This window comes from Pyrus communis, chromosome 1, assembly GCF_963583255.1.
Source record: "Pyrus communis chromosome 1, drPyrComm1.1, whole genome shotgun sequence".
Lineage (NCBI taxonomy): Eukaryota > Viridiplantae > Streptophyta > Magnoliopsida > Rosales > Rosaceae > Pyrus > Pyrus communis.
In genome coordinates this window covers 24,230,040-24,242,933 of record NC_084803.1, presented here as the reverse complement: position 1 = coordinate 24,242,933, position 12,894 = coordinate 24,230,040, and positions in this window count along the sequence as shown.

Below are 12,894 nucleotides of genomic sequence, written 5' to 3'. Positions count from 1 at the left end.
AGAAAGACTCCTCGTATACCACAATCATCATTTAATTAACTAGTTTTTTTCTTAATTATTAGTTTATTAAATAATGAACAAAATTTAAAAATCTGATTAATTCAAATAATATGGCTGTCCACATCAAATGCCACCGAAAATGGTATGAAAATATGATACAAAAACATGATATAAATAACATTACTCTACAAATTATGCCTTTTTGCTCCAATTGGTTCTAATATATATTTACAATTAGATTCTTCAAGATAAGGATGGAATAAACTTTAATGCACATTTTTCCTCTTGCTTCGTTTATGCATGTAACGTACAGAGATGGAATCGTGTGTGTGTGTTGCAGCTACCTACACCACATTAGTTTGCCATTTGTATATCTGAATAAAATCAACGGTGAAGAATATAGCAACACTAGTAACTTTCATTGCCTTACATATACAATTGTTACTTCGCACTGAATTCCCATAACACAATTGTAATTACGAAGAAAATGTATACAAAAAGGCAAGATATGAACGGTTTAGAAGCCATTGCATATTGACAAAAGAAAAAAGAGAAAGAAGATGCTATTGGATAGGACCGGTGAATAAAAATAATATATATATATATATATATATATATGCAAAATAGAAAATAAATTCGAAATAAAAGTTGAATTAAGTCTGGGCTTGACATCCGACGTTAAGTTGGAAACTCAAATGCTCTTTAGCACAATTCGAAGTGGACGAGGGTCTCCTGTCCCGACTTTGGTGTCTCGTTTGCGTCTCAATTCTTATTTAGTTGACATGTGTCCATTCATTAACTCAAAAATTGACACCGTTAACCTTCAACGTAGAAAAAGCTAAACATAAAATAAGAGATAAAGAAAGGCCGGGGCCCTTGGGTCTCACTGTTAAAACTCATCGTCACCGCCCTCTTCCCGTCCTACTCCCTTGTCACCACCGCAGTCCTTAATTGGGTCTCACTGTTAAAAAAGGAAAATGGTATTTCTCTCTCCTCTCTCCTCTTCCTCACCCTCTCTCGCCAACGTCTCTCAAACCATGAAAAGGTCATGGACTCATGACTCCGAATTTACAAAAACTCCATTAAAAACCGATCAAGCAAACCCAATAGCTCATAGAGCGAAAAATATACATTCACCAATTTCCGATGGAATTTAGAGAAAAATTAAGATATAGGGAGAAATCCATAAGAAAAAACTAAGTTTGGAAAAGAGAGAGACAAAATCAAATTGTGGGTTTACTCCAGACTTTTTCCATTTCCGAATTTCAAATCTTAAGTTGTTTCTTCCGTTTGCAGATTCAAATCCTCGGTTTCCCCAGTGTATTTCGATGGATATTTTCCAATTGGAAACCATGGTTACCAATTCATAGTGTGAGAGAACTGAAATTGACAACCATGTTTCTGGTTTCATTGGGAAGGTGAAAAGGTGAGGAAAAGGAGAGAGGTGTGGGAATTAAGCCGACATATAATAGTTGTATTGAAAGACTATTTACTCTGGTAATTCATCATTACTAGAAACATCTTAATATACATATAAGAAACAAGTAACATATTTGACATAAGAGCTTGTAAGTTCAGTTATGTACTCCCAACTCAAATTAATAAGTGTGAATAGTAATCGTAAAAAATGCTTAAATGCAAAGGTAGAAATTAATTGAATTTAACTAGTTTCATAATTCAAATTAAGATCACAAATGCATAGTAGGCCTGGCAAACGGGTCGTGTCTATCGTATTCGTGTCGTTTTCGTGTAACACCTGTTATCTTAACGGGTCGTGTCGTGTCACACCCGTTATCTTAACGGGTCCTTAACAGGTCGTGTCACTTTACCCAACGGGTAAAGTGACCCGACCCGTTATGACCCGTTAAGAAAAAAATATATTTTTAAAAAATTTGCCCATACCACACATTGCTACATAAATATTACTTCAAAACATTAAAACATTTCTCGTTCAAGTACTACATCTACACTCGAAAATAAAAGCCTAATAAAAAAATAATACATACACTACTAATCTATTACAAATATTAAATGTGCAAGGATAAAGAGTTTTTGTTTTTAAGATTGTAAGTCTTTCTCAAAAGTTATTATAGTTTTTACTTTTTAGGGATATAAAATTATTAAATTAATGTATATAATTATTAATATTATAGTTGATTCATACTTTTATTAAGTATATAAATTATAACATAAGATTTTGTGATATCCACATTCACTGGTGTAAATATTTTAAATTGAAGATCAAATTCATTATTTGTATTCATATAGGGTCAAGGAGTGTAGCTGTAAAAATTCATCAAAATCAGAGTTAAAATAACCGTTAAATCTTGATTTTTCGTTTATAACCGTCGAAAAGTTTTGTCCCGTTACTTGATCTCTGAATGTTATTTTTTTGTGATTTTTTGCTGATGTGATCTCCAAGCATATACAAACAATTTTGACGGTTTGGCTCATTGAAATTAGTTTTGGAGAATTCGTAAAACGATAGATTGACTAATACTTCGAGTTTATTTATACTTTCATTAAGTATAACATAAGATTTTGTGGTATCCACTTGTGTAAATATTTTAAATTGAAGATCGAATTCATTCATTGTATTCATATAGGGTCAAGGAGTGTAGTTATAAAAAATCATCAAAATCGGAGTTAAAATAACCGTTAAATCGTGATTTTTCGTTTATAACCGTTGAAAAGCTTTGTCCCGTTACTTGATCTCTGAATGTTTTTTTTTTGTGATTTTTTGCTGATGTGATCTCCAAGCATATACAAACAATTTTGACGGTTTGGATTGTTGAAATTAGTTTTGGAGAATTCGTAAAACGATAGATTGACTAACACTTAGAGTTTATTTATACTTTTATTAAGTATAACAAAAGATTTTGTGGTATCCACTTGTGTAAATATTTTAAATTGAAGATCGAATTCATTCATTGTATTCATATAGGGTCAAGGAGTGTAGTTATAAAAAATCATCAAAATCGGAGTTAAAATAACCGTTAAATCGTGATTTTTCGTTTATAACCATTGAAAAGCTTTGTCCCGTTACTTGATCTTTGAATGTTTTTTTTTTTTTTGTGATTTTTTGCTGATTTGATCTCCAAGCATTTACAAACAATTTTGACGGTTTGGATCGTTGAAATTAGTTTTGGAGAATTCGTAAAACGATAGATTGACTAACACTTAGAGTTTATTTATACTTTCATTAAGTATAACATAAGATTTTGTGGTATCCACTTGTGTAAATATTTTAAATTGAAGATCGAATTCATTCATTGTATTCATATAAGGTCAATGAGTGTAGTTATAAAAAATCATCAAAATCGGAGTTAAAATAACCGTTAAATCGTGATTTTTCGTTTATAACCATTGAAAAGCTTTGTCTCGTTACTTGATCTCTGAATGTTTTTTTTTTTTGGTGATTTTTTGCTGATGTGATCTCCAAGCATATACAAACAATTTTGACGGTTGGGATCGTTGAAATTAGTTTTGGAGAATTCGTAAAATGATAGATTGACTAACACTTAGAGTTTATTTATACTTTCATTAAGTATAACATAAGATTTTGTGGTATCCACTTGTGTAAATATTTTAAATTGAAGATCGAATTCATTCATTGTATTCATATAGGGTCAATGTGACATCCCGTCTCGGAATTATCGGAAACGTGCATATGAAATGACCCTTTTACCCCTAGCTTGTTTTCGTATTATTGTTTTTGGTTGTTTTGTGTGGTGTTGGCAAGCTTAGGGCCACACACCCACACTGTCTCACTCTCCCTCACCCTCTGTCATTCTCTCTTTCCCTCTCCCCCGAGTCCTCTATCCTTCTTCTTCTTCCTAAAACGTACGGACCAACACACATACCCCTCAAACCGTACCAGATCGAGGAAACCAAGGACACCATCGAGTTGGTGAGGCTGTGAGGAGTCCAGTGATACCATTTTCAGGTAAGAACATCGACGTTTTCACGTCGATATCGCCATGTCCGTTTTAGTTACTGTTCATGCAAGATTAATTTACTTAGTTTTTGGACATTTGAAGCTTGTAGATGTGTTGGTGAGGTCCTAAGGAGCGTCGGAGTAGATCGTTGGACGAATTTGGACGTCGGGAAGGCTTGGTTCGAAGTGGCCGAGTTTGGAGTTTTTGGACAGGTATAATCTTGTAGTTTTCGACCTTAAAACTTGTTGGGACATGTTCTACTAGCTCTAGGGTTGATTTTGGTGCAAGAATCGTGGAAAAAGGTGGAAAAACGAATGAGAAATTGTGAGTTGCAGGTTTTCCGGCGACGGCGACGGCGCCGGCGTCGGGGACTGATTTGAGAAGGAGACGGAATATTCCATCAAATTTGACGGAATATTCCTGACGCCGTTAACGGCATCAGTTAGGTTTAACGGAATATTCCGTTAGTTTAACGGAATATTCCTGACGGCGTCTGTTGACACCGTCAGTGTGCATGGCACGTGGCCGCGCGTGGGGGGCGCGTAGGTCCGTGCCTTGGCCGGCGCGTGGGGGCGCGTGCGGCGGAGGAAAATTATTCTAAAAATATGGTTGTGATCCTGAGGTTGTGTAGAGCTCGTTGGTATATTCATTTGTCCATTTTGAGCAATGTATGAGAAGTTATTACGAGAAGTTGGTTATGTGCTTTAAAGTTAACGTTTTTATAGTTGTTTCGCATTTAGGTGACACATATCCCGAGGACGAGCGTGCACACGCGAGGCAGGGGGGCTACGACCCTTCTACATACCAGTGAGTGGGCTTTTGTTTTCCGTATATACCTATATACATTTATATTCCCAGAAATTGAATTAAAAAGGGTTATTTACCTTATGCCATGCATGTTATTATTATCGTTTATGCATCATTGCACGCATTAGTAGTGGCATACATATATATATATGCATATTGGGTGCTGTGGACGCACAGGTAAGTGCCAGGTAAGTGGTATTCATATTTACTTTCAGCAGTAGTTGAGAGACTTAGAGAGCTCATAACCTGCGCCCCCGGTGTTAGTGCTCCCGCCCAGAGTAGGGCACAGTCCTTCACGTGATGTTCACCTCCCGCACCACACGCTCAGCTTGGATCCAAGTTAGGTGCATAGGCCTGTCGTACAGACCACATTAGGTGGTTCCGACTCGTAGGTGACCCGCGATTATTCGCACAGCCTTCACGTGATCGTAGCACTAGAGCGTATATATATATTACACCCAGGCCTGTCGTACAGACCACCTTGAGTGGTTCCGACTCGTGGGCAGGTTCGGTTATAAAGTTGAGATTTGAGCTCTAGATGCAGCCGTACAGGTCACGTTAGGTGACTCCGGCTGCCAGATGTTATGATGTTGATATGATTTATACCTGGGCACTTACATTCATAATGAGGCTTTGGCATGGCATATCTTGAGCATGATTGGCATACCCTTGAGCATGTTTTGCATGTTTATACATACGTATATATGTTTATTTTTCTGGGAAGTATACAGGTTTTACGGCTAGGGGTTAGAATGTATTTTACTAAATGGTTTTCAAAGAGCTTTGTTTTTGCCCACTCACGCTTTTGTTTTGCGCCCCTCCAGGTTCTAGTTGCTTAGCCGTTGCGGTGGTTTCCTTTGAGGGCTCTCCGGCGTTCTGACAGACACTCCCTATTGTAGGGTCGCCTTCGGGCGTACTGCTGTTGTCATTTTTGTTTGGACTGCTTTAGACCTGCTCTGAATTTGTATATCACTTACTAGCACTTGTATTAGTACCTTGTATGCTAGTTTTTTGATTATTCGTACTTTTATATTACTACTTTATTAGCTTCCGCACGTGCACATGGCTACGTCACCTTCGTGTGACGGCCAGCACGCTCCGGTCTCGGTCGGGGTGTGTCAGTCAAGGAGTGTAGTTATAAAAAAATCATCAAAATCGGAGTTAAAATAACCGTTAAATTGTGATTTTTCGTTTATAACCGTTGAAAAGTTTTGTCCCGTTACTTGATCTCTGAATGTTTATTTTTTATGATTTTTTGTTGATGTGATCTCAAAGCATATACAAACAAGTTTGACGGTTGGGATCGTTGAAATTAGTTTTGGAGAATTCGTATGCCATCAATCAAGTTCCGTGTGTGTGTGTGTGTGTATATATATTTATTAAGTAGATTTAAATCTATTTATTTTGTACGTATAAATTATAATTGACTGGTACACGGAATAGTACTGTGAACACGAAAGATTCCTTGAAACAAGAAACCAGAATAACGTGTACAAAATAATATTTTTGTGTTTATGATTTTGGGGTTACGATCTCTCTCAAATTTGGTCCTCTGATTCTATCTTCGTAGGGTGTAGGTTTGTGGATGAGTTGTTGATCCAAAGGGCCGTCGGGGCTTGATCTAAGGATGAACAGTTGATGAACGGATGAACACTTTCTTCAAGGGCCGTCGGGGCTTGATCTTGAATAATGGTTGTGTGGATTTCTTCAAGGGCTTTTGGGCTTGATCTTGAAGGTTGATGGATGAGCGGATCTTCAAGGGCTTTTGGGCTTAATCTTGAAGAACGATTGGATGTGTGGATTTGTTGAGGTTGTTGATCCAAAGGGTCGTTGGGGGCTTATGCTTAGGATGAACGGATGAACACTTTCTTCAAGGGCCGTCGGGGCTTGATCTTGAAAGAGGATTTAACGAAGAACGAAGAGAGCTTTCTTGATCCTTCGGGATTTGCTTGAAAGCTTTAGAGTTTCAAAGCTTCAAGGATTTGGGGAGTTCTCTTCCAATTTGGGAGTAGAGAAATGTATTTGTGAATTGGTTGATGCTTGATACCTTGATGGAGAAGCCTATTTATAGGCTTTGAGAATGAATCACCACCACAAAATATTTTTTTTCTTTCCAAGCACCATTGCCTAATTTTCCCACTTAATGCAATATTGAAATTGAAGTGGTGTAACTTATGGCCTAATTTCCCACTTAATACCATTTTAAACTTGAAGTGGTCTAACTTATGGCCTAATTTCCCACTTAATGCAATATTGAAATTGAAGTGGTGTAACTTATGGCCTAATTTCCCACTTAATACCATTTTAAACTTGAAGTGGTCTAACTTATGGCCTAATTTCCCACTTAACACCATTTTAAACTTGAAATGTGTATGCTTTGTCATTGCCCAAATGAGAAAAACTTGCTTTGATCCGTAATGGATTGAAGTGTGCTTGCCTTGTCATTGCCAAACATGAGAAGAAAAACTTGTTTTGATCCTCAATGGGTTGAAATGTACTTGCCTTGTCATTGCCCAAAATGAGAAGAAAAACTTGTTTAATCCTTCAAGGGTATTTCTTCCTATTTTGTTGAGTCACACGCCATGTGTACAATTTGTACAACACGTGGCGTATGCCATGTATGCCTTGACACGTCAAAACTTTAATGCATTGGTGAACATTTGTTTCACTGAAATTTCGATGTCTACAAATGCCCCCACTTCAAGGCGCGTCGTAGACATGTGCTTGTCACGTGTAGAAGATGCGTTTTGAAGTCCCTTAATGTAGATGTCAACCTAAGGGCCGTCGAGGCTTGATCTTGAATTGGGCTGGAAATTTCTTCAAGGGCCATTGAGGCTTGATCTTGAGTTCGACTGGAAGATTTTCTGGTTTCCTCCAATCGTTGATTTTCCACAGGCTTAGTCTTGAACTGGGCTGGAAATTTCTTCAAGGGCCATCGAGGCTTGATCTTGAGTTCGACTGGAAGATTTTCTGGTTTCCTCCAATCGTTGATTTTCCTTTGTGCTACTCTTGAACTGGGCTGGAAATTTCTTCAAGGGCCATCGAGGCTTGATCTTGAGTTCGACTGGAAGATTTTCTGGTTTCCTCCAATCGTTGATTTTCCTTTGTGCTACTCTTGAACTGGGCAGCAGGATTCTTTTGGTCTCCCCCGAAGGTCTGAGCTTTACTCATTTTTTCTGTTTCTTTGTTCAATCTCTCCAATTCGTATTGAAGAGGGTTAGAGGATAGCTCATCATATGCAGTTGTTGCTTGTCTCCACATGCTTTAATGTATCATTTTCACTTGCCTTACTTGCTCTCCTTTGCAGAAGTGGTCCCTTCTCTGGAAGTGTATCAACCGTTGAAGATGACTACTCGAGAGCAACGCTAGGTAAGCAACCAGGGAATAGATTCCAGGCAGTCGGTTCCAGATCGGAAGACTGACTCCAAGTGCCGGCTGATTGCTCTTTCACTTTGCCATGCGAGTAAGAACAAGGACAAAGAAAAAAACAGGGAAAGAGCATGATATGAGATACTTTTGCTTTTGACCTTGATGATATGAGATACCTTTGCTTTTGAAGAAGCGGCGAATGGATCAGTATATGTATTTGTTGTGCTTGTCTCCACATGCTTCAATCTACCGTTTCCTCCTGGGTCATCTGTACTCCAGGCATCTGGTATCTTCTTTGGGGAAGAAGAAAAAATTGAGTATTTCGAAAGGCTTTGCTGGGAGTGCGCCCTCAGAGGTGAGGAAGAGTTGGGCATTTTTTTTTTTTGCAGGTCTGCCTTGCCATAAAAGATGAAGGTTGACATATATAGGGATTTCCCAATAGCAAGTGGTGGTACTGTTCCTTTACCGAACAGTAAGATTCACGCGTTCTCAACTTTGTCAGAAATCTTTGACAAAGTTGCTCGTGATTTCTGCAAAGCTGGGGTTGCATATGAAGGGTGATGACAAATCTGGAAGAGCCCAGCTTTTGAAATTCAGAGAGTGATGACTCTTCGATCCTTGAATAAGCGGCCCAGCTTTTGAGGTTCGGAGGGTGTTACCTCTTTGATTTCTGAACAAACGCTTCTTCGATTTTTGAGCAAGTGTCTCTTCGATTTCTGAACAAATGCTTCGTCGATTTTTTAGCAAGCGCCTCTTTGATTTCTGAATGGCAAACAGTAGTGCGGATGCGGCTTTGTCAGAGATCTTTTGACAAAGTTGCACGCGTTTTCTGAAAAGCCGAGAAAGCATCGCCTAACTTACGCCTTTTATCTGGCTTTTGAGATTTTGAAGAGTAGTGTCTCTTCCATTTTTGAATCGATGGTCGTGTCGCCTCTCCTCTTTATAGAGGTATCGATTACCTCCAACATCCACATCTTGAAGGTTGCTCATTCCTGAAAATCATCTCCGGTGTATTTTGTTTTAACAGCCCCTTGAGATTTTTCTCCATCTGACCCTTCTCTTTTAACACCTTTGAAAAATGGCCAACCCATCTAACATTTGCTTAGATTTGAGTCTCAGCAGTGTGCCGCGTCAAGGTAAGGTATGGTGCCCGTCTTTTTTATTTTCTAATGGCCCTCTTACAGGTGAAGACTCCGTGATGATGGATGCAACAACAGCTACGATAGTAGCTAGGAACCTCCTTACTCCCAAAGATAGTAGGCTGCTTTCAAGACGGTCCGATGAGTTGGCCGTTCAAGAGTCCCTAGCTCTCAGCGTTCAGTGTGTGGGCTCTGTGTCCAACATGGGCCAACGCCTACTTGCTCGCTCCTGTCAAGTTGAATCGTTGATGGCAGAGGTGGAAAATCTCAAGCAAGAGAACAAACAGCGTAAGCACGAGAATAGAAGTTTGCACGTGCTTGCAAATAACTATTCGACGGGCATGAAGAGGAAGCTTGATGAGCTGCAAGAATCTGAAGGTCGGATTCAAAGTGACCGTCAAAGGCTTGCGGCTTATCTCCAGAGGCACCTTTTTCCTGGGTCATCCAGCGTTCCACCAAGTATTGAGGCCTCGAATGATCTATCTTCGATGCCTCCTGCTTCGATGCTTCCCGCTCTAATGCCTCCCGCTCCTAGAGTTTTGCCAAGTACTGGGGCTTCACGTGAACATCCTTTGTGAAAGCTTCATCTTTTTTTTTTTTTTTTGTACGCACTTGTAATTTCTCGGAGATCAATGAACATGCTTTAATTTATTCAGTGTATTGTGCTAAATACAGATAAAACATATACATCACCAAGATGTGTTATTTCCCTTTTTTTATTTTTTTATTTATTTTTTTTTTATTTTGATGATGTGACTGTACTTGATGTTTTGAAGTTTCAAGTTGCCTACGTACCCTTGGTTGAGGAGGGATCAAGTCATGACGTAGTTCAAATGAGTGATGGTTTTTTTTTTTTTTTTTGATGATTTTGCCGTACACAGTTTATGCTCTTGCGGGCCAGGAGCGTGGTGCGTTTGCTTTAGGGGTAGTAGCGCTTCAAAAATCTGCCGTTGATGGGGCCGATCTTCAACCCGTCGTCTGCCATGATTAAGTAGGCGCCATTGGTGTAAATCTCTTGTATTACGTAGGGTCCATCCCACTTTGATGTGAACTTGCTTTTTGTCTTATGAGTTGTAATGATAGGCCTACGCAATGCCAGCACGAGATCTCCGGCTTGGAAAGACCTTGGGCGGACTTTCTTGTTGAATGCCTTGGATAACCGTGCTTGGTAGCATTCCAAGTGTTGTTGAGCTTCGAGCCTTTTCTCATCCAACGCTTCCAACTCTTGAAGGCGCAACTTTGCATTTTCTTCATCAGTCAAGCCTTCTTGTATAGCCATCCTTAGTGAGGGGATTTGACTTTGAAGCGGTAGAACAGCTTCTACGCCATATACGAGAGAATAAGGTGTAGCTTGGGTAGGAGTCCTATGTGTAGTCCTATATGCCCAAAGTGCTTCACTTATTCTTTCATGCCAGTCTCTCTTTGTTCGGCCGATTACCTTTTTCAGGAGGTTGCACAACGTCTTGTTGAATGCTTCCGCGAGGCCGTTGGCCGGAGCATGATACATGGAAGACTTGTGCTGCTTGAACTTGTATTTGTCGCAAAGCTCGTCCACGAGTCGGTTGGAGAATTGCTTTCCATTGTCAGTGATAATGTAGCGAGGCACCCCATATTGGTGGATGATATGCTCCTTGATGAAACGAACAACAGTTTCCTTTTTTACTTCCTTTAAAGGTATGGCTTCAGCCCACTTGGAGAAGTAATCTGTTGCAGCTAGGATGTAAGCTTCCCCTGCAGATGACTTTGGCGTAATTGGTCCTACAACGTCCAATCCCCATGCGTCGAACGGCCATGAAGCAATTGTAGGGTGTAATGGTTCAGGCGGTTGATGTATGAAGTTGGCGTGAAATTGGCAGGCTTGGCACCTTTTGGCGTGTTCCAGGCAGTCCTTCACCATGCTCGGCCAGTAGTAACCCATTCTTTTAAGCTGGAAATGTAGCTTTGGTTCAGATTGATGTGCCCCACACACACCTGAATGTGCTTCTTCCATGGCTTGATTAACTTCTTCCTCACCTAGGCATCTCAGGAGCAGTCCTTCAAAAGAGCGTCGGTAGAGTGTTCCTTTGTAGTAAAGGAAGCGAGGTGCTCATCGACGTATTTCGGAACGGTGTCTAAGATCATCTGGAAGCTTTCCGTGCTCTAAGTAGTCGATCAGCGGCTGTCTCCACTCTTCAGCATCGACTGGAAGTACTGAGATGACATTTGTATCATCTAGTGACATTTCATTAACGAGCGGAATCACCCATATTTGGCAAACTGGCACGTCTGCAACTTCATCTTTTCCTAGTGTCATACTCGAGGCTAGATTGGCGAGAGCGTCTGCCATTTGATTTTCCTTTCTTGGCACATGTTCTAGTGTCACAGCTTCGAACTTTTGTAGCAGTTGGGTCGCTAGCCGGAAGTATGGGATGAGATCATCTTTCCTCACCTCATACTCAGTTAAGAGTTGATTGATTATGAGCTTGGAATCGCCATATACCTCAAGAGCTGTGATTTCCATGTTGATCGCGATTTGGAGCTCGATGATCAATGCTTGGTACTCAGCAACATTGTTGGAGCATAGCTCATTCAGTTGGAAGGAGTAAGGTAGTATGTGCCTTTGTGGTGACATGAATACTACTCCTGCCCCCGCTCCGTCTGTTCGTGCAGATCCGTCGAAGAACATCGTCCATGTCGGGAAGATGTCGATGTAGAACACCTCCTCGTCAGGCAAGTCGTTTGAGATTTTCCAATCAGCCGGGATTGGATGATCGGCAAGGAAGTCTGCTAGCGCTTGTCCCTTGACGGCTTTAGCTGGGACGTATATGATCTCATATTGATTAAGAAGCAAAGCCCATTTAGCGAGTCGCCCTGTCAAGACTGGCTTAGTCATAACGTATTTGACAGGGTCGGCTTTAACAACCAAGTGGATGGTGTAAGCATGCATGTAATGTCTGAGTTTCTGAATGGCAAACACCAAAGCGAGGCACATCTTTTCTATTGGGGAATAGTTCAACTCAGCACTGGTGAGAGTTCGACTGAGGTAGTAAAGTGCTCCTTCTCTTTGGGATTCATTCTCTTGCGCTAAGAGTGCTCCGATTGAACTTTCCTGAGCAGCAATATACAATATGAGTGGTTTCCCGGGCACAGGTGCCCCCAGGACAGGTAGACTTGACAAATATTTCTTTATACTTTCAAAAGCATTATGGCATGCTTTGTCCCATACGAATGGAACATCTTTCTTCATAAGGCGACTAAACGGTTGACAACGCCCTGCGAGGTTGGAGATGAAGCGTCTGATGAAGGCTAGCCGTCCTTGTAGACTTTTCAGCTCGTGCAGGTTTCTTGGCTCGGGCATGCTTTGAATGGCCTTGATCTTTGATTGGTCTACTTCAATACCACGGTGCTTGACGATGAAGCCGAGGAATTTTCCAGAGGTGATGCCAAACGCACACTTTAACGGGTTCATCTTGAGGTTGTATTTTCGCAGCCTTTCGAACACTATTCGCAGATCCTTCAAATGGTCTGATCTTTTCTTCGTCTTAACCACCACATCATCTACGTAACATTCTACGTTTTTGTGTAGCATGTCATTGAAGATTTTCTGCATTGCGCGTTGATACGTAGCTCCAACGTTCTTTAGACCAAAGGGCATCACCTTG